The sequence below is a fragment of the Taudactylus pleione genome, unplaced genomic scaffold (genome assembly GCF_031769625.1).
Source record: "Taudactylus pleione unplaced genomic scaffold, aTauple2 ptg000314l, whole genome shotgun sequence".
Taxonomy (NCBI): Eukaryota; Metazoa; Chordata; class Amphibia; order Anura; family Myobatrachidae; genus Taudactylus; species Taudactylus pleione.
The window spans coordinates 475,629-497,548 of NW_028284715.1; the positions used below are offsets into that span (position 1 = coordinate 475,629).

The following is a 21,920-nucleotide window of genomic DNA, read 5'->3' on the forward strand; positions in this document are numbered from 1 at the left end:
CCACATATTGGGGCTTAGTTACCAGCAGTGTTAGGGCGACACTTCACTGCCAGCACTTGTAATACTCTCGCTATGAACTAAGGGCCTGATTCAGAGCGCTCGCTCTGAATCAGGGCCCTCCTACCTGAAAATGGAGCAGCCTCCTGGCCGCTCGCATAGCTGTGGGTGACCACACACAGCATATGCGAGCGGCCAAAAAGATGGTAGACCATCGCGACCATCGGGCTTGCGACGAGACCCTGTGGTAGGGTCTCGCTGCCGCAAGCCCAGGAGTGATTTTGGCTCTATCAGAGCCAAAGTCACTCCCACTGACATCACTACTGATGTCAGTGGGGCTGGCTTCAGACGGTAGGCGTTCCCATGGGAACGCCTCCGTCTGGCAGCCACGCCCCCAGCATGCCCACCAAAGGGGGCGTGCTGTCACTCACCATCGACAGCACGCCCCCTTTGGTGCGAGACTCCGAGTGTCGTATTTCTCGTCGCTCGCCGGGTCTCGCGCATGCGCACGACGGAGCTCCCTCCGTCGTGCGCATGCGCATTCGGCAAACATCGACCCGCTTGCGAGCGTCATTTGCTCGCGAGCGGGTCTGAGTGACCCCCAAAGCTTGCTAAGCAGAGAAGGTACTGACTGTAATAACAACACCATCGCAGCAGGATCATTTACAGAGGATTACAGTGTTGCATTAATTAGAGACAAGTACTGTAGCTGGACCAGTTTAAGAACATCTGTACAGGACTTGGCAAAGACAGAGGGCCTGATTCAGAGCAGCTCGTAATCGGCCGCTCGTTCGCTCCGAGCGATGTTCGCACATCTGCCCATGCGTATGGGTTTTAGTACGCATACGCGAACCAGTCAGTGCGGTCGAAATCGTGTGCTCGCAATATAGCGAATGCCTGCTAATTTGAGTGACAGGATGAGGCGTTTGTGGGTGGTAACAGGGGAAGGTGCTTGAAAACGGGGAGTGGAGATTCGAACATAGGCGTGCCAAACGGTCAAAACAGACGTTTAATGGGTGTGCATAATTAACAAAGCAGCGTCATCGACCACGTCAGTTGGGTGTCTTTTAGCCAGAACTGCTCGCATGATTGCGGTAGGAAAATGCAACCACAAGAATAGCGAGCAGTTCATTCGCCTTTCGATGTACTCGATTAATCTAATAAATAGCGGAGATGACGTATGATGCGAGCGGCCAGGGGGCGTTTTTTCCAAAAAAAGTCTGCTTTTGTTCGCCCGTTCAGACATAGAGGCGTCAACAGACCGCGAAGAGCGAACGGTCATTTTAAATAGCCAGCCCCTTTTTCTGGACGAGCGAGCGCAAATAGCGTCCGGCTCTGAATCAGTCCCAGAGTACATTGCCAGTTAAATAATTCCCAAAGAACTGTTCTTCATATCCCGGGCAACGAAGGGTGCACCCTATTAACTATTTAAGCGCAAAACTAGCATTGTATGAGACTTGTAAAGAGCAGTAATTTGAGGAAAAAGTTTTCCTAAAAAGGTGTATAGAAAAGTTTGCAATTGTATTCTTGATGTAACCTTGTCCGTTTATCATACTCGCGTGAGGTTTTTGTATATATTTTAGAGATGTTAGGGGAATTGCAAAATTAGTCATTTGATAATTGCCACTAGAGCATACTTACCCATTTATAGTTTGCAGGTTCGAAGTCCAGAGTTCGCTAGTGATCTGCAGGTTCCTGAAGAATAAAATAAACGAGAGTGTTAATGTGTGTGTTACTGTCTACTGAAATGCATTGTTGATATATGAATATTGCCAAGTGTTTCTTTGTTCTTGCAAAGTAAAATAATCATAAGAAATGATTCACCATCTCTATCTTTACTGTTATACTATGTTGTATGATTACATTGTGAATAAACTAATAGTTTAGGGTATCACATAACAACACTGGAAAACTATAATATTACTGTTTGTTCGCCCATATGTAGGGTAGAGGATCACTGAGAGAGCCTTCTCCTGTGACTTAACACTGCCTGCTGACTAGCTACAGTGATTTACCCCACCCTTCCCAGTGTACTTGTCACTCCTTGTCTGTGGTTCTCTGGCAATATTTGTATTTATGCTTTGTACTGTTCTTTGAGTTGTATACAAACCCGATGGTTTGTGTGCATGTTCGGTATCTGTGACGGCGGTCGCAGTGCCCACTAAGGCCATTTAGGTGTGAGTGAGGGGCATTGACGGCCAGCATCCCAGAAAACGGGAACATGCTGCCCTTATTTTCTGGGCGTGCCGAGTCCAGTGTCTGTGTCTTCCGACGCAGCTTTACTGGACCCGCCAGCGTGAAATACACCTGAGGGTCACTCAGAAAGCCGATGTTCACGCAAGTGATCCGATGGCTGCGTCCGACAGGAGGTTTTATTTACACAAGAGGCCTCCTGCGGCATTAGCATCATTTTGTGTTGTCGCTGCGTACAAACACGTAGTGGCTTTGCAAATAGCATACAATTGTGAATCGGCCCATTGTTGTGCATTGTATTTGTACCAGTGGCGGAACAGGAGAGTGGTGGGCCCAGGTGCAAAAATATGCTTTGGGCCCCCACCTCCACCCCACCAAGCAAAAGAAAAACGAGATTACAAATGTCATTAATCCATATTTTTATTAGCACTGTATTATTTTCTACCATTTTAGTGCTGTCACCCCCCCATGGTTCTCCTCCCTTGACAAACCATACGGAGGGCCTGATTGCCATTGAGATCGAAGCATGCAGGTCTGCTGCACAATATGATAATGACTACGATCGCAAAGCCTGCATAGAGCCGCCGACTATCGATTTCGCACATCGGTAATATCTTGCAGGCCTGTGTATACATCGAGAACATCCAATAACATTGGTCCCTTACACACAATTACAACAGGTCTGACCCTACTCATAAATTGCTAACCTCATCACATGCAGTGAGTACACAAGCTGCGTATGCCGTTGCAGTGACTAATTTATGCACAGCCATGCAATGGCGTTCAAATGGACAGGCACACCTTTTTTTTCCGACCATTCCCCCGCAGGGATGGGGGGGTTCATCGCTAGCCGGCGTCAGTGCATGGACGGAGGCACTCTCATTTGACACGCGGATTGTAGTAAATAGGGGCCTTATAGTGCTTCCCTGTTTTATGAAAAATAGAAAAACATGGGTTTTGTAGCAAGACTCTGTGCAGATACTGTCCCTATTGTTAGTGTACAAATTACTTGTGGATCAAATCTTAGCAGACTAGGCAATAAAATAATAGTTGTAATTTATTAAAATACGCGAGTGTCAAGGCCGGCTTCAGGGCTGCAAGGCAGTGCGGCCGCTCGTGGGCACCACCCGATAGGGGGACCATTAACCAGCACTAACCACCAGCTGTAAGACCCGACCCGGCTCCAGCCAGGCTTAAGCTCTGCAACCCCAGTGATGTAGATAGGCGTCGCCAACAGGGCGGGTTATGGGGAGAGAGACAGTGACACGGGCTAGCTACACCTCAGCTGAGAGAGGGGACGCACGGCGAATGCAGTCGCGTTCTGGCCATGCGGCTCTGTGTATGATGTCGGGACCTGAGTCTATAAAGACTGAAGTTCCCAGCTTCCAAAAGTAGGAGGCACTATGGCACTCCTTCCGTTATTCTACACTATAGGGTTGTAGAAAAAAGGGAGCTGCCCTATTTAGGGCAACTACTGTGGATATGCCGATTACAAAAAAAAAGAGTCAGATAAAAATATAGACACTTCTACAGGAACCGTCCACAGGGGAGGCACAGTGACAGCTCCTCTCCACACATCAGTGTGAGCTGGCTGCCAGAGTGGTCAGACTCCGGAGAAGAACAAAAAGGAGGAGCGCTGCTGCGCTCCTTCCAGAATGCTGGGTGGCGTCTGATGGTCATGATGACGTCACACGGCGCGCACAATATTTTGGGGACACAAGTGTGGAGGTCGGAACTTGCTGTATTACAGGGGCCGCGGGCGGGGTGGGAGGTATTTGGGGTGTGGGCGCTATACTGTAGGCTGCGGGGGAGGGGGGTGCGGGTGCTTTTGGTGTCACCCCCCTCGAAGGGTTAACCCGGTGCGGTCTGCTCCTCCCTAGTGACGCCGCTGGGAGGGGCGGTGCTCCTTCGGCCATACCGCCCACTACCCTCCTCTCCAGCCAGACCACCCACAACCCCCCTGTTTCCTCTGGCAGGACCGCAGTGGTGTCCTACTTCTCTGTTAGGGCCCCCAGCCGGCTGCAACGCGCTGTAATGAGTCAGTCTGACTCATCACAGTACTGCTGATATAATGCAGCCAGCTGCGGATGGCAGGCCCCTTCACTGCCATGGGCCCCGGTGCGTTGCACCGGCGGTAGTTCCGCCCCTGATTTGTACTATATTGGTTTTTATGTCACCTCTTACTTGTTTCTGCATCATACTTGCCTACACTCCTGGAAGTCGTGGGAGGCTCCCGATTTTTCAGGTAGCCCCCCGCATCCCTGAAAGTGTAGGCAGATCTCCCAGACCCTGCCCACTTCCTGGTGATGTGGGCAGGATGGGGAGATTTTATCTTAGGAATTCATGGGTCCATCGGGAGGGGCGGGGCTAAAATGACACGAATCATGCCATTTAGCCACGCCCCTTCCCGACGGACCCGCAAATTGCAGCCTTTTCCTGTGGTGGGACGGGGCCTAATGACGTCTGCTGTCCGTCCCCGCCACCCGAAGATGTTTGCAGAATCTTCTTTCCTGCCTGCTCCCGGGGAGGAGTCCTGTAAAGTCGGCATGTTTGTGCTGCATATACCGTGTGGATAAAAATAAATTGTATTATTATTATTATTATTATTATTATTATTAAGATTAAAGTAAGAACAGCAAAAGGGATATCCAGTGAAAGATCACACAATGTTCCCGTTACACTGATTTTCTGAGTCAAAGTTGAATATTTTATTGTGAGACCAGAGCCCCCCCACTGCCCCTCCCAGACTCAAATCCGGCCATGCCGTGCATTGCAGCACATTAAGCTCTGAAAATATCTTTTGTCATTTAAATACTGACACAAGTATTTTCCCATTTTGATAGTCATCTAGAGGGTCTTTCTAATTAGGCAATGCATAAAAACCAACATTATCATATTGTATAGCACAACTGATGTCTTTTATTATATAATGTGATCATCACTTGTGTAGTATACGGAATAACGCACCGCTGCTGTCATTTTGTATTAGTATTCTATATTTCATGATCATTTATAATAAGACCTTTATGTGTGTTATGATGACGGAGAAATTGATATAGATAAAAAGACAATTGTTTACCCAGGATTGTCACCAAGTGTTTATCAATCCTGCCCCCTTGTCCTTCAGTGCTTGGCATTCAGTTTGCCACTTGTCCATCAGGTAATGAGCCCGGCGGGGCATGGGCATTCTTACTGAGTATCAGTCACTAAGTTGTACCCTGATACAATGCTCCTATCTCTGGTACAATAGGGCTATTGAGGAGGGCAGCCGTGATGTTCCCTGTGCTTGCTGGTGAGAGGATTCTGCTCATGGAGAATAATAATGAATTCTGTCTTTTCTTTCTGTCCCATAGCTCCAGCCCATACAACACACAGGTCCGTTCCTCCCGGGGATGCTGTAAGGAGCCGGAATCATAAAATCCCTCTTTTTCTTCTTAGTGACAAGGTAACGTACCCCAGATGTTTGCTCTTTTCTAGTGCTATTTATATTTATATACAGAGTTCATGGGCCTGATTCCGAGACAGGCGCAAGTCCGATTGTGGACACATCCCGCGGATATCTGCAAACTGCGCATGTGCCATAGAAAGAGATGGAAGATTGCGCACGCCCCGCAACATGCATAGGCGTGCCGACAGAGGGCCTGATTCGCAGGTGCATGCTATGTCGATGCCGCATGCGAGCGGCCGATATTTTCAGTCTGAGTTGCACTGCGCATACGCACCGATGGTTAACGTAGAAAGCGGCAGAATTACTTTGGGCGCAGAGAGAGGCGATTTCAATGGGCGCTCCTGAGCGGTAACAAGTCGTTGGCTAGCCAGACGAGGGCATGTCGCTTCTTTTGCAGCAGTTGCAATGATTTCAGCGGCCATGTTCAGAATCAGCCTCTAAATTGTTAATCTTTCCGCATCCTTCTATGCACTTAGCTAATTCACCAGGAGGTAATGAAATGCTTTCAACTTTTCTGTAATTGAAGATTTTCAGCATTATTATTAGTATATATTATATAAAGGTATGCACATATGGGCAGTTTTTCAGAGGTAGCACGAGCCCTTAGTGGAAAGTGACTTTCAATAATTTAGAGGTACTTAAAGTGAATTATGCACTTTATTTAATTAGCATAAAAATACAGTGATGTAATGTTGTGTTAATTATTATGCACCGACAGTATTAGACTATGCTCCCTGCAGTAGGGATAGCCATTGGAGGGGTGTCCAACAACGGTTACCATCGTTGGGTCCATCAGTGGTTACCATAGATGGCTCACAAACCATCTATGGTGAGTCATGGTTGGTTTGCACCCCTCGATGGCCACCACTACGGTGAGGAACGATGGGCCGCGGGCCAATCAAAAACGGGTGGGGCTTAACTGGGCGCCTTGGCTAAGCTCCGTCCCATCGAGAAAAAAATATATCGGTTTTCACTTGACCATCGATGGCAGAGATGGTAAAGTTTTCGATACCGGCCATAAACCATTGATTTCGAATCATTGATGGTTGATGGCCATCCTTGCCCTGCAGGTGTCGCTATTCCTTCTACAGTCCACATTAAGATCTAGATGCATGGGCGTAACTACCATAGGTGCAAGGATTGTAGCTGCTATGGAGACTAAGGGCCTGATTCAGACCCACTCGCTAGGATGCGTTCGCTCGTAGGTGGCTGATGTTCGCATTAGGCGCATGCATATGCATCGCAGTGCGCATGCGTGACCCGCAGCGAGAGATCGGGAAGCGTTCGAGCGCTGCGCATAGACTGCCCAGCAGAATGAGTGACAGGAGAAGCCGTTTGTAGGTGGTAACAGGGGCTGGCCACTATAAACGGGGGAGTGGAGATGCAAACGCCTTAGCGTCTCAATGCCGTTTCAGAGGCGTGCATATTTAAGAGGCAGCGTCATAGTACACGTCACCTGGCTGGTTTTGACACTGAACTGCTCGCAGTGCTTGCGGTAGGGGATGGTCTGTCTCAAGCACTGCAAATGCATCCGATGGTACCCGATGTACCGATGGTTGCATACACTTCCTAGAGATAACGTGCGCAAGTGGGCGTCTTAAGACAGGCTGGTGGGCGTCTGCATACACTCAGCGATCGCTCACCAAGACATAGTGGCCGTGCTAATGCTTTACCGTGCGATCGTCTGCCTTCTCAAATTTGCATACACTGAGTGCGAGCATACGCATCTAGCGAGCGGGTCTGAATCGAGCCCTAAATCCTGTCCATTAATAGCATCATAACTAAAATTAAGAATCAAAACAAGGCGCAAACTTTTCCAAAATATTTATTTTTGGAATGTATCAGATATTGTTCATTGATGTATCTAGTGTTAACTTGCATAAAAACATTTTGGGTGATCGTTTTAAAGCAATCATGTGACAATCAAAATCATAGTCAAGGGCAGAACTAAACGGGGTGCGGTTGCTATAGTGCCCCCACTCCACCGAAAAACCCGTTCTGCTCTCAAAGGAGGAGAATTTGATGCCCTTGTTAGCCTGCGTATGCTTAAAAGCGTCCCTATAAGGCTATAGTGACATCACTGGGCCCATACTATAATATTTGCTATGTGACCAGCGATACAGTTGCCCGTCCCTGATCTCAGTCTGTGTCGTAGGTACTCTCTCTATAATTAAATCTGTATTAAAAGTTTTTCAGTTTTATAAACAGTTAATGTAACATATTAAAGGAATGGATGTTTTTTTAGGTGAATACTGTGGTCAGCAAGTGGTTAATATATAGAGCACCGTTCCCATATCTTCAGTACGTTCAGATGTGAGGTCCGCCCAAAAATAACCGTAAAGGAATTGTGGTTTCTGTGCCGCAGGAGTTTATCCAGAGGACTGGTTCCTCTCGCTGCATTCCAACATTAGATAACCACGGGCTAAGTAGTTTGCGTGGACTGCAAACGTGGCACAACACAGACATCAATGGATTTATATCCCATGGCTTTCATGTGGTGTGCAGATGTCATAAGGCCTCATCCAGAAAAACTATTTTTACCCTTTCACAGCAGAATTGTCCTTTCTAAAAACATTTACCAGCATTTACGTTTTATGTTTAATCACATCCCGTGAGTGTGGTGCATGATACTGGTACATTTTCATATTGGGTTACAATGTCCCTAAAAGCAAAATATACTAGCATGTTTAGAGGTCTATGTACTAAGCCTTGGATGGAGATAAAGTACCAACCAACCAGCTCCTAACTGTCATTTTTCAAACACAGCCTGTGACATGGCAGAAGCTGATTGGCTGGTACTTTATCTCCATCCAAGGCTTAGAAAATAGACCTCCTAGTCTCCACTGAATTGGAATTGAAAGAAGTTGCATTGAAATTCTGCATGACTTAAGTCTAGCGGAGAACAAGCTAATTCGCCGATGTTCCAGTGATACAATCAACGAATTCCGCATTTGTTTGCCTTTGCGGTTTATTTGTAAATTTGGATTTGCTTGTAATTGATTTATAGTGTATGTACCTAGCTGAGATGATGACCGGGGAGCACTTTATGCCAATTTCAGCCGATGAAACGCGACACATTTCGTGGTCAGATGTAAGGCAAATATTCTTCTGAAAAGTTTTGAAAAAGTATTTCATTTTAACGACTTTGAGCACCATTTAGATGCTGTTACTTGTGTGTTAGAGTCATGAGAGAAGGAAAGAAAACATCAATGTTAGCCACTCCCCAATGCAGTTATTTGTTTTCAGTGTGGAACCTGTGACTGAATCGTGTTCCTTAGACAGCTGCCTGTTCTCAGCCCTCATCCGGCTCTGACATTATACGAAATCATTTACATCTTATTGGGAAGTCAGGTTTCCTGAGTCTTTCAAATAAAGAATAGAGACAGAATAGGAAGAATTGTGGCTTTCTCTTGTGCTATATTCAACCATCCGTTGTATTTTAGGATCTACAGAAACACGGGGAGTGGAGAGCCAGGATAATTAATAATAATTTCAGAACCGTACCAGACCTCTGTAACTAAGAACAACAAAGTCTTCTGTCTATAGCAACGTCTTGCAATTCCTGAGTGTAATCACACTGGGCTGGCAAATGACTAACTAAACTGCTGAGAATGCTGGATTTTACTAACCTGAAATGCTCCCTCGTAAACTCCACCATATGATATTTTACCAGTTCTCTTGACTAAGTCGTGATCACAGAAATATATAATTTGACAACAGAAATGATTCCTGGCGTCTGCCCTTTTCTGGGTGCGTTTCTTTCCTCTCAGAACTAGATAGTTGCTGCAGAATTTCACGCAAAATGAATTTCACAGTGCGAAGACCCGTGTATTTGTAAATTTCTCATTTCACAGAATTTAGAGATCTAAGGGGTCTATGTACTAACAATCACGGAACTGCCACGATTATTGTCTATTCATATCGCAGAGGGTATTTTCATTGTTATTGAAAACATCCCCGCTATGTAGAAAGGGGAACTCGCAGGGACAGTGGTTGCGGTAACCACTGTCCCTGCGAGCTATATCCCCGGCAAATTGTAGAAGTCTTTCAGAGAAGTGAAAGACTACTCTGGGGGAAACTGATGCTGCTCAGGCGCACAATGTCAGCTTCCAGAGTCGGCCGGGGGCTGCGAGAGAGACATCGAAAGATCTCTCTCCTGCACCTGGAGCCTCCATAGGGGCCAAATTCCGAAAAGCTTTGCATTTTGGAGCTTAGTACACAGGGGTCAGATCATAGTACCCATTGATAATAATGAGGACTGCGGTGTCGTCCGGTGAATTAAATGGCTGGGGAGGCACTGGCTAGTGTCAGAGCCAGATTTACACATACATATATGAGCCTGAGAGTTCATGTGGGAATTATACAAAGGTGCAGCAGTATATAGTGCTGGAAATTTGGTGTGTTTTGATCAGGGATGTGTGGAAAAAGTAGACAGGGGAGGCAGTGCCTTATGCTGGCCATACACGCTACAATTATTGGGGCGATCCACCTGATATCGGCGGATCGCCCCGATAATTGTAGCGTGTGGGGGGGCGACCGAGGGTTAAATATTGCTCGGTCGGGCATGCCGGATTGTCAAGCATGCCCGTCCGATGTGATATTTCCCGATAAACTGTCGGCCGCATCGTTCAGTGTATGCCCAGCCGCGGTTGACAGACAGACATTTCCTGTGTTCCTTCCTACGGAAGGAACAGGGAAATGTCTCCTCCCCCGGGGGCGGAGCGCAGATGTCTGCCGAATACACTGTGAGAGAAATCTCACAGTGTATGCCGGCGACTTCTGCGGCTGGCAGCCGGCCAGATAAAATGTCTGTCGGTCTGACAGGCATTTTATCTGGCCGTGTATGCCCAGCATTGCCTGCCATACACTTTTTACTTCAGAGTTTGAGTATAACAATTATTAGAATAATACAAAGAAAATATTTATAATACACACTGCTATATGCTGGGCTGCACTGGAAGATTGCTTGCGGCTGCTAAGCAACAGCCGCAGCAGTCTCTTAAGCCTGTGGGGGGAGCGATCACACTGATCGTGCCCCCCACTGGCTATGCGTCGGGCTGAGGACCTCACATCGCCCCCTCCTCAGTGCTGCAAATTTTTTTTTTCTCCCTAAGGAGGAATAGCCACGCCTCCCACAATTAGGCCACGCCTCCTTCACCCGGGCCCCGCGCAGCTGTCGGCGCGCCTGGCTCTAGGACATCTTTTAATCTCTCTGCGCAATTTACATCTGCCCCACCTGTAGTGCAGCAAGGTTTTACCAAGGTTAAAAGTTACTGGCTCTTCTTGCTTTGCTCACAAATCAGAGTCAGGCCCATTAGTGTTATTTGTGAAAGATTTATTTATTATTATTATTTTATTACTTTTTACATAATTTATGATTACATATGCATTATGCTATTGTGGGGGAATGGGTGACAAATGGCAATAATCATTAAACAGGGTCTTTCAACCCTAGTCCTCAACTACCCTTAAATGACCATGTGGTCTATTTACTAAGCAGTGTTAGGAGACAGAGTGAAAAGTGATAAGAAAGTGATAAGGTGCCAATCAGCTCCCAACTGTCATTTTTCAAACACAGCCTGTGAGATGACAATTGGGAGCTGATTGGCTGGCACCTTATCACTTTCTTATCACTTTTCACTCTGGGCCTGATTCTGACCCGCTCGCGAGCGCTGTACGCTTGCAAGCGGGTCGATGGTGCCCAAGTGCGCATGCGCACGACGGAGGGAGCTCCATCTTGCGCATGCATGCGCGAGACCCGGCGAGCGACGGGGAAGCCGTCACTCGGGGTCTCGCACCAAAGGGGGCGTGCTGTCGATGGTGAGTGACAGCACGCCCCATTTGGTGGGCATGCCGGGGGCGTGGCTGCCAAGACGGAGGCGTTCCCATGGGAACGCCTACCGTCTGAGTCCGGCCCCACTGACATCAGTAGTGATGTCAGTGGGAGTGATTTTGGCTCTGATAGAGCCAAAATCACTCCAGGGCTTGCGGTCACCGAGACCCTACCGCAGGGTCTCGTCTCAAGCCCGATGGTCTTGATCATCGCGACCATCTTTTTGGCCGCTCGCATATGCTGTGGGTGGTCACCCACAGCTAGGCGAGCGGCCAGGAGGCCGCTCCAAGTTTAGGTAGGAGGGCCCTGATTCAGAGCGAGCTGCTTAGTAAATAGACCCTCATGTCTTACGGCTTTTCTTTACGTTTCACTGACTAGTGGATAAATGGAATTGACTTGGTCAGTAATTATGTCTCTTGCTGTAACTATAGGAATATCCAGAAAAACATGACCTGCAGCAAAGGTCAAAGCAGAGCGGCTACTCGCCTCTTTCTCAGCTCCACACAAGTTGTGTTCAAATTTGTTTTATAACAGGATGATGTAGCGCCTATATTGTTGGCGATAATGATGGATACAAATAACAAGCCTCTCTGCATTGAAGCTAATCAGGGGCATATTAAGAGAGAAGGGTTACATGCGCACTGTCCCCCTACCCTTCCATCTCTGGCCCTCGCATGCCCCGAGTAGACTCTGGCACTTTATATATAACAGTATATAATGGGATGTACACATGAATATAAAACAAGCAAACAGTGCCTGCACCCGGGCGCTGTTGAAAATATCAAAACACCTTTCAAAACCTGCTGTAAGTAATAATAGTCGTGTTCAGACCACAAAAGTAAAAACCTCTCACAAACAAGTCAAAAACAAATTGATTACTGCGCTAGGTGGTGGATAATTTACATTAATAAAATCACTTGGTAATAAATCCGCTCTCTATTAACGAATATGAGGCCTGATTTAATAGCACCATAATAGGTTTTATTTTGACTCACAATACTAAAAAGTATTAAGCAGCATATATCCACATACACAGAAATACAAATAAACAGTAAAACAAAAAGATGAAAAAGTAAAGTATAAATGAATTTAGCTGAAATAGCACAGAGAATTAGAGCCGTGCTCTTTTATAGGATCTAAGCCACCGTTGATATTAATACAAGCTCTTTATCATGTGTCACTTGTGTGTGTAACTATGGCCCTGATTCAGACCCGCTCACAAGATGCGATCGCTCGCTGGCAAAAGGGACCGGTTATGTAAATCAAGCGCTCGCAGTGCGTCGCGTATGGACGCCCACTGTGTGTTAGCAAGTGACGGCAAAGTGCGCTCACAAGTGCCTGAAGACGCCCCCTTGCCACTCGCAACACACGTCATCTCCGGAAAATGTATGATTAATCGGGACCATCGTGAGCCATCGGAGCTGCTTGCAGCCCTTGGGATTGCCTTTCCCCGCCGCAAGCACTGCAGTCAGTGTGGACTGAAATACATGCAGGTGACATGTACAATGACGCTACTTTGCTAATTATGCACATCCTTTACACTGTGTTTTGCCGGGCAGACACGCCTGCATTCGAAAAATCACTCCCCCGTTCACAGGCACCTTCCCCTGTTACCACCCACAAACGGCGCTATCTGTCACTCAAAGCAGCGACCTGATAGTGGTTTACTAGCTACCAAAATCAGATCGCAACGAATGGCTTGCGCACGCGCACTGCGAATTATACGCATGCGCAGATGGGCGAAAATCGCTCACAGCGAGCGAGCCTGAATCAGGTCTATTTCCATAGTCTTTTGGATTCATAACTATGTAGCAGTCCTTGTTAGAAATAGACACACTTTCTGTATGAGGTTAAAAATAAGGATATCCATGTGCACTGGCGTCCCAGCGCACACTATGTGATGAGATTACCTCAATCCCAACCGACTGCCACTCAGCTGGTCTCTGTTCACTCAGGGCCTGATTCAGAGCCGGACGCTATTTGCGCTCGCTCGTTCAGAAAAGGGGGGTGGCTATTTAAATTGACCGTTCGCTCTTTGCGGTCTGTTGACGCCTCTATGTCTGAACAAGCGAACAAAACATGCGGTCGTTATTTTGAAAAAAACGCCCCCTGGCCGCTCGCATCATACGTCATGTCCGCTATTTATTAGATTAATCGAGTACATCGACAGGCGAATGAACTGCTCGCTATTCTTGTGGTTGCATTTTCCTACCGCAATCATGCGAGCAGTTCTGGCTAAAAGACACCCAACTGACGTGGTCGATGACGCTGCTTTGTTAATTATGCACACCCATAATACGCCCGTTTTGACCTTTAAGCACGCCTGCGTTCGGATCTCCACTCCCCGTTTTCAAGCACCTTCCCCTGTTACCACCCACAAACGCCTCCTCCTGTCACTCAAATTAGCAGGCATTCGCTATTTAGCGAGCACACGATTTTCGGCCGCACTGACTGGTTCGCGCATGCGTGTTACAACCCGTACGCATGCGCAGATGTGCGAACATCGGTCGGAACGAACGAGCGGCCGCTTACGAGCGGCTCTGAATGAGGTCCTCAGTCTGATGTTATCCGCTGTAGCAGGGAGTCCACTCGAGCGTTGCGGCAGCCGAGACCCTACCCCAGGGTCTCGTCGCAAGCCCGATGGACGTGATAATTGCGACGGTTAAAAAAAAACAAACGCCCACAGACCCTGCGAGCTGACTGCGGCAGCGAGCGGGTCTGAATCAGGTCCATAGTTACACACACAAGTGACACATGATAAAGAGCTTGTATTAATATCAACGGTGGCTTAGATCCTATAAAAGAGCACGGCTCTAATTCTCTGTGCTATTTCAGCTCAATTCATTTATATTTTACTTTTTTTTTTTTTAAATCTTTTTGTTTTACTGTTTATTTGTATTTCTGTGTATGTGGATATATGCTGCTTAATACTTTTTAGTATTGTGAGTCAAAATAAAACCTATTATGGTGCTATTAAATCAGGCCTCATATTCATTAATAGAGAGCGGATTTATTACCAAGTGATTTTATTAATGTCAATTATCCACCACCTAGCGCAGTAATCAATTTGTTATTGACTTATAATGGGATGTAGTTGGCATCCCGGCGCTCACAAGGCTGGCACCGAAATCCCGACAAGGGTCGGGATCAAGACTGCAGAATCCCAGCAGCTGCAATACCAAATGTAGGTATTCTTATTAGTGGTTAGGGGTTAGGTTTAGGGGTTAGGCACTAGGCAGAGGATTAGGGTTAGAGGATTAGTGTTAGGCTGCAGGAGGCATGGTTAGGAGAAGGATTGGCATTTCAACTGTCGGTATTCTGGCGTCGGTATTATGTGTACTGCGATGGCGTACCCCACCCTATATAATGCGCATATCTCTGGGTAAATGGGACCAGCACCATTTTGTCTGTGATTTCTCTGGGCATTTCTCCCCAGGAAAATGACACCAACCCCATTTTCCCAGTGAATTCTGCAGCATCAGCAGACAGGTAAATATAGGTTATGGGAGCAGGCTAAGTGGTGTGGGTCCCCCTGGACCCAGGTGCCCGTGAGCACCGCACCCCCTACCCCCATTATAGACACTCCCCTGGAGACAATAAATGATATACAGTCTTACTCTGTGATGAAGATAATTCCAATGGGGTTTGTAGTTCCCATAATAACACTTATGCAGATGCAATCAATAAGGTGACCAGGAGTCCCTGCAAGTGCGAAGTCTGATAGAGAGGCCATGATGAGGGTTGTAACTCCTCGGGTAGAGTAAACACCAGCGTTGACCCTTCTGATGTACAGGGTGATGCGTTATTGCTGGCAACGGGCCCCTTGATAAAGAAGCCGCTATATTTAATTTCACCTCAGCTGACCAAGCAAACTGGCGTCTCCTACCAATGTTAATAAGTGCTAATATAGACAGACGTAAGTAACCCGCAGACATTTCTTTTATTGAACATTTATTAATAAAAAAACAAAACAAAAAAAAAACCAGGTGAATAAAAGCCCTCCTCCATAAAATTATGACATATTGTCCCTTTTTGATCTTTTTTAACCTCTGCTCTTTTGGTTCAGTCATTTGTTCAAAACAACAAAACTGACAGAAAGCGAGATAAATGCTTGAGGTTTAATACATACAGTATTAGTTATCTCTGTCAACTGCATGTGGCAGCTTAATCCGCCTCTGCCCTGTGCCAGGAGATCCATGGTCTTATGGAATTTTCTGCTGGCACCGTAATGCGCTTTTCCCCCTCACAGAGGTTAAATATCTGCTAACTGAACATCTTTGTATTCAGACTGGTCTCACTTTTTCTTCCCCACAGCAGTTATTAAACCATCCTGAAACGTGGTTTGTTGCAGAGGAGTCTTGTGCCTCCTCTGAAGAAGATCTGATTCAGCAATGGGGAGGTTAGAACTACCAGTGACTCAGACTTCCCAGGCTCTCACCCTACAAGGGGAGTCCTTGCACAAAAAAAGTTTTCATCATTCTTAGAGGGACCTGGGAAGGAAACTCATAGCACAGTCATTTTTGGGACCCTATGATGGATTTTGCTCCTCGTGCTGGAGATTGATGTATCCAGGGATAACGCTACGATTCCTGGACAGAGCGTGTGGAGTTAAGGATCGTGGCTGGATATTTCTGAGTACGTACCCTTATTATCCTGTAGTCATGGCTAGAGGTACAATAAGAAAATAATCTGCCTTCATAGAACCGTTGATATTACAGAAACTCTGCATTAAAGATGTTTTCATTCCTTTTTCCTAAAGGAATCGTCTGTTTCCTAGAAATAACCTAAAAATAGATGAGTTTGAGACTGTAACACATTTCTCCCCGTTACACAGATGAATATGGCAGATTTAAATATGTAGATGTACAAGGCCTTCGAGAGAGATAAAATGGAGAGAGGTAAAGTGAAGGGAGATAACGTACCAACCAATCAGTTCCTAACTGTCACTTTACAGGCTGTGTTTGAAAGGTGACAGTTAGGAGCTGATAGGTTGGTACTTTATTTCCATCCACTTTATCTCTCTCCAAGGCTTAGTACATAGACCCCCAAAGTATCAACCAATCAGTTCCTACCTGCCATTTTTCAAACACAGCCATGACAGTTAGGAGCTGATTGGTTGGTACTTTATCTCTCTTCACTTTATCTGTCCCCAAGGTTTAGTACATCTCCCCCCCACCAAGTCTCTTTCATTTTACATTTGAGGAAAAGCCCATTTTGCTGTTCAAGTTTAATTTTCCTCAATACATAGTTCATCAAATAAACAAGGGAGTTAAAAGGGCTAAAATGTTTCTTCCCGCTGTGCAATGTCCTGCCTGATTGTCTCATCGTAGCTGTAGTAGTGTTCATATTCAAACACCAACTGTCATGTGTCCAAGTGCTACTAAAAAGGCAGTTGGTGTGATTCCCCTATTTGAATAGTGAGGGAAGGGAATGTGTTACTACACAGGTGAGGGAGGGGAATGTATTACCACACAGGTGAGGGAGGGAAAAATGTTACTCCACAGATGAGGTAGGGGAATGTGTTATTCCAGAGTTGAGAGAGGGGAATAAGTTGCTACAGGACTACAAGGACTTATGTGTTACTGGAGTGGTGAGATGGAAACGAAACAGTAAATATCTAAGGTCTGCCCGAGTGAACATGGGTACATCAGCTAGTGTGTATATATATATATATATATATATATATATATATATATATATATATATATATATACTTTTTTTTATTTTGCACTTAAGCCTACAATTTATTTTTGCTTTGTTAGAGGCTAAAAGAAAATAAACTATTTTAATGCTGCAGGGAGTTAGAATATTCTAATGATGTGACTAATACTCTCTAATACTACTCTCCCGGATCAGCCGGGGGGCTCCCAAACAGCGGATGGTACACCCAGAACAGTGGGCAAGTCTCCCGGAGTTGGCTGATACCAGACCGCAGCCGGCCACTTACCATTCATAAGTGGGCAATCCGGACAGCCAATGACGCAATTTGCGCTGAATCGAGTCACCATGGCCCTGCCCCCGCTACCCTATGCCGCAAACACCAGCATTGAGAAGCGGGGACAATGATGCAATGGCATCATCATGCCCACTGTCCGCCCACTTTCCTGTGGCACGCCCCCAGCTGAGCTGACTTCTGGAGGGGGCCGCCAGGAAGTCGGCAAGTATGATACATCATTGTAAGGAAACTGGCCATATGGTATATAGGTGTTGATGTATGTTGAGAAAGTGGAGAAATGGACCAGTGGAGAAGTTGCTCATAGCAACCAATCAGCTTTGAGGTAGCATTTATCAAGTACATTCTATAAATTGATAGGTAGAAGCTAATTGGTTGCTATTCCTATGGGCAACTTCTCCACTGGTCCACTTCTGCACTCTTTTCACTGCTTCATCTATCAACCCCATAGACACAAGAGTGCTGATTCCGGGTCGGAGGACGAATCTCTGTCTATCATACCTGCCTACCCTCCTGATTTGGCCGAGAGCCTCCCAAAAATTCGGTGCCGATCCCGGCCCCCTGGGAAGACAGGCCTCCCAGCGGCCGCCGATCCACCCAAATCTCCCCCCCCCCCCACAGTAACACTAGAAACCCCCACAGCGGGTGGGAGGGTGGTGGGCAGTGAGGCGTTTTGAGCTGAATGGTGTCATTATGGCCCCGCCCCCTGCCTCACAATGCCGTTAATATCGGAGCAGCGCCACGCCCCTTTTTTGCCACGAGACGCCCGCTGCCATGGAAGCCGGACAGCGAGCTGAAAGTCGGCAGGTATGCTGTGTATAGACGCAAATGGCAAGTTTTGCGTATAGTGCGTGTGCAGATGCGAATTTACACATCTTTTTGTATGTCCGTCCTATTCTGAGTCAGATGGAACTTGGCTATTTCCCGCGTTTCAGGGACGACTGTGTGATTGTACATAACTGGCCCTGACTTGTGGGAGTGTTATGGACGTGTCATGGGCGAGTATCAAAAGCTCTGCGTGATTCTGAGTCGCTAGCTTCCTACGCATCTCTTGCATCTGGCGTGGCGCTGGCGCAAGTGCCGATACTAATGATGAGGGCTGCGGTGGTTGAGGCACAATCACAGGGCGGCGCAGCTTCCCGCTTGCAGTCGCATGAACATCGTGTTAGCTGAACAGAATCTCCCGTCAGCATAAGGTGGAAAATCCGCAACTACAGCTGACATTTCCATTGAGCAATCGTAAAAAAATAATTGAGTCGATTTTTCAGGAAGATTGTGTAGAACTAGAAATATTGCAGCACTTGTGAGTGACTTGAGTCTTAGAAATGAATTTGTTTAACCCGTTATGCTGGGTACGCACATAACGATATTTTTAATGATTTGCCTGATCCGAATGGATCGTAACGACAAGCCGTCTAGTGTGTACCCACTAAAGCGGTCATTGCGTGCGCCCGCGGGGTCGTTAGCCGCATCGTCAGGTTGGCCCTACATGCAGCTCAATCTGATGATGTGACTGACGACCCCATGCAGCGGGATGCGACAGGGGCCGACGTATTGGGCATCGGATCATCCAATGTGTACTGGCAGCCCGATATGTCGGCCTGTCGGCGTGGATGTTGTCAGTCGCATTGCTGGGTACACACATTACTTCACAGAAAGGGTAGTGGACAAGTGGAATAACCTCCCATCAGAGGTGGTAGAGGCTAAGACAGTAGAGCAATTTAAACATGCATGGGATAGACATAAGGATATCCTTCAGAAGAAGTAAGGATCAATAAGGGCTGAGGTAACAATATGTTTAAAAATGGGGCAGACTAGATGGACCAAGTGGTTCTTATCTGCCGTCAAATTCTAAGTTTCTATGGTTTAGTGTGTAGTACTGTACCCAGCTTGACAGTCCTTATCAGCAATCTTGTGAGCCTCAGGTCATTCTTATGTGGAAAGGTTATTTATATCATAGATACAGTATAGACCATATACATTCAATTGAATCAGCCTCAGATAGTAATGGTCCTGTGCACCAATCCATACAGGACTGTGCAGCATTAATTCCATTCTCCTTCATCTCTCCAATACCTGTAACCCGTCAAGGACTCACAGCGACACTTGCACGTAAGGTCCGAACAGTGCATAGCCCAGCCCCATAGCAGAGCATCACATTTATTTTTAACAGTGTAAAACTAATATTTTAAGATTTTTACACATAGAAAAAAATGCTTTATTTAAAGTATGAAACATTTATCTGTGATCATAGGGCCTGATTCAGACCCGCTTGCAAGCAGGTCGATGGCCGTGCAGTGCGCGCACTGGGTGTGCGCGAGCCCCGGAGCGAGCGAGAAATTACTCGCTCCGGTGCTCGCATCCAAAAGGGGCGGCTGTCGATGTTGAACGACAGCTCACCCCGTTTGGTAGGCGGGTCAGGGGGGGAGTGGCTTGCCAAACGGAGGCGTTCCCGAAGGAACGCCTGCCGTTTGGTGGCAGCCCCGATGACATCACGAGTGATGTCAGTGGTGAGCTTCTGGCTCTATTAGAGCCAGAAGCTCACTGGGGCTTGCGGGAACGAGACCCTACCACAAGGGTCTCGTCGCAAGCCCGATGGTCGCGATGGTCAAAAGCTGTGGGTGGTCACCCACAGCTATGCGAGCGGCCAGGAGGCCGGTTTTAAAAAAAATAAGCTGCCACCCTGATTCAGAGCGAGCGCTCGCTTTTTGCGAGCGTCTCTGAATCAGGCCCATAGCTTGTTATTGCCCTCCGGAGACAACCCTTGTTACAGCCGGCTGTCACCGATGTATCTTATTGTCGGTAGGGGTCACTGCTATCGCTAGCGCTGCTATGACAAAGCCCTATCACTGGCAAAAACAGCCATTTTCTCCCTTCAATAAATAGACCCAAAAGTACAAGTGGCCGGCCTGCTGAGTAATTCCTGTGGTGGTGACGCATAAGTGAAGAATCTCTGGTAAATGGTTAGAAAATGGAAAGATTATATATGACGGAGAGGAAATTGCATGAATGATGACTCTTGGTTTGGGGATGATGGAGAGACGCTGCGCTCGGTCCGTCTGTCTGTCTGTAGCTTCCAGAGATTTTGCTCTTTTTTTCAGCTTTTTTTTCCCTTTTATAGTCAAGGGATAAATATAATTAGCTGTGAGAAATTGGATTCAGATGATACTGAGTATACGCAGCTAAAAGGCTTCACTATTGCAGAGGGAAATACTTCTCTGTTGTTAGTTATGCGTTTACTGGGATGTAAGGACGTGAAATCGGAACCGGAACATGTGTTTTTAAGAAGAACTTGTCACTGTTGATTATCATTGGCTGATTTTACGTAGGAGAACTACTTTGATCTCCGGCCAGTTGTTTCAGAACTGCATGTTTTGTTTTGTTTTATTTTTAGCTATCTACTATTTAATCTGACTTTTGTAAGCTCCTGAAGGTAATTTTTATTTGCCTATTCCTCTGGCGGGTCTCCTTAAACAGGAGCCAAGCTATGGGCCTGATTCAGCAAGGATCGCAGATGCGATTGCGTATGCAGTCGGCCGATTGTTATGCACGCGTCAAAGCCGCAGTGCGCGTTGCGTGAATGCTCCACTGCGATCGCAGTGGCTGTGCAGACCCATCGCAGAGTGATTGACAGGAAGTACCGTTTGTGGGTGGTGATGGGGGGTGGTTCGAAGAACGCAGGCGTGCCAGTGCGTTTGAACGCCGTTACAGGGGCGTGCATAATTAAGCCCCTGCGACAGCTCTAGATACCGAAGTTTAGCAGTTTGTGAGTGAGGTCAGCTCAACCACAATGTGCGTATGGGTCCGATGTTACTCAGTGTTACCGATATTTTTGCAGACTTGCAAAGGTATGTGAGTAATGGGAAGTGGGCGGCTTTATACAGTGGTGGGCGGCTTGGTATAGTGCTGCGATCGCATTAATTTGCATAATTTCGCAGTGGCCGGGTGCGTGTGTGTGCAATTTTGCAATCAGTGCTGAATGAGGCCCTATTTCCTCACCAAAGTACCATCACCCTGGGGCATACGGTACCTTGACTGAAATAGGGGGACATATATATAGTGGAGCAAATGATGATGTGATTTGTTCTCTTTTTTTTTCTTCCACACTATATAGGGGTCTATTTGTAATTAAATATTTGCAGCATATTCCCCGAAAATACCCCCAAATACTTAAGTGTCCCCTGAATGTATTATGGAGGGATCGCAGTAGATAGCTCTGATATCTACTGCAGTTCCTCCATTTCCGCCAGCAGCCACAAGCCCCGTTCCGGAATACGAAGCATTCCAGAGCTTGGCCCCGGCAGCTAACGTAAGCCGCTGTAGTCTTTGGCAGTAGTTTCCAAACTGGGTGCCGCGGCACCCTGGGGTGCCTCGGAGCACCTAAACGGATGTCACGGGTTGGTGGTCCAGGAAAAAAATACTGATACTCTAGGATGCGGTGATCCAAGAGAGTTTGGGAACCACTGGCCTATGGGCTACACATCGCAAAAAGTACC

The 21,920-nt window shown here is 46.9% G+C and overlaps 1 protein-coding gene across 3 annotated transcripts in view; it reads left to right on the plus strand.

Annotated features, from left to right (window-relative positions):
* LOC148510580 (gap junction gamma-1 protein-like) overlaps window positions 1-21,920 on the plus strand; it is a 165,187-nt gene that overhangs the window by 41,094 nt on the left and 102,173 nt on the right. For 2 of the 3 annotated variants that reach the window (XM_088442573.1, XM_088442572.1), the window contains exon 2: window positions 5,544-5,635. The gene's annotated coding sequence lies outside the window, so the exon portion shown is untranslated. Of the gene's footprint in view, window positions 1-5,543; window positions 5,636-16,013; window positions 16,107-21,920 lie in introns of those variants that run through there. The other variant, XM_088442575.1, reaches the window with a different exon arrangement.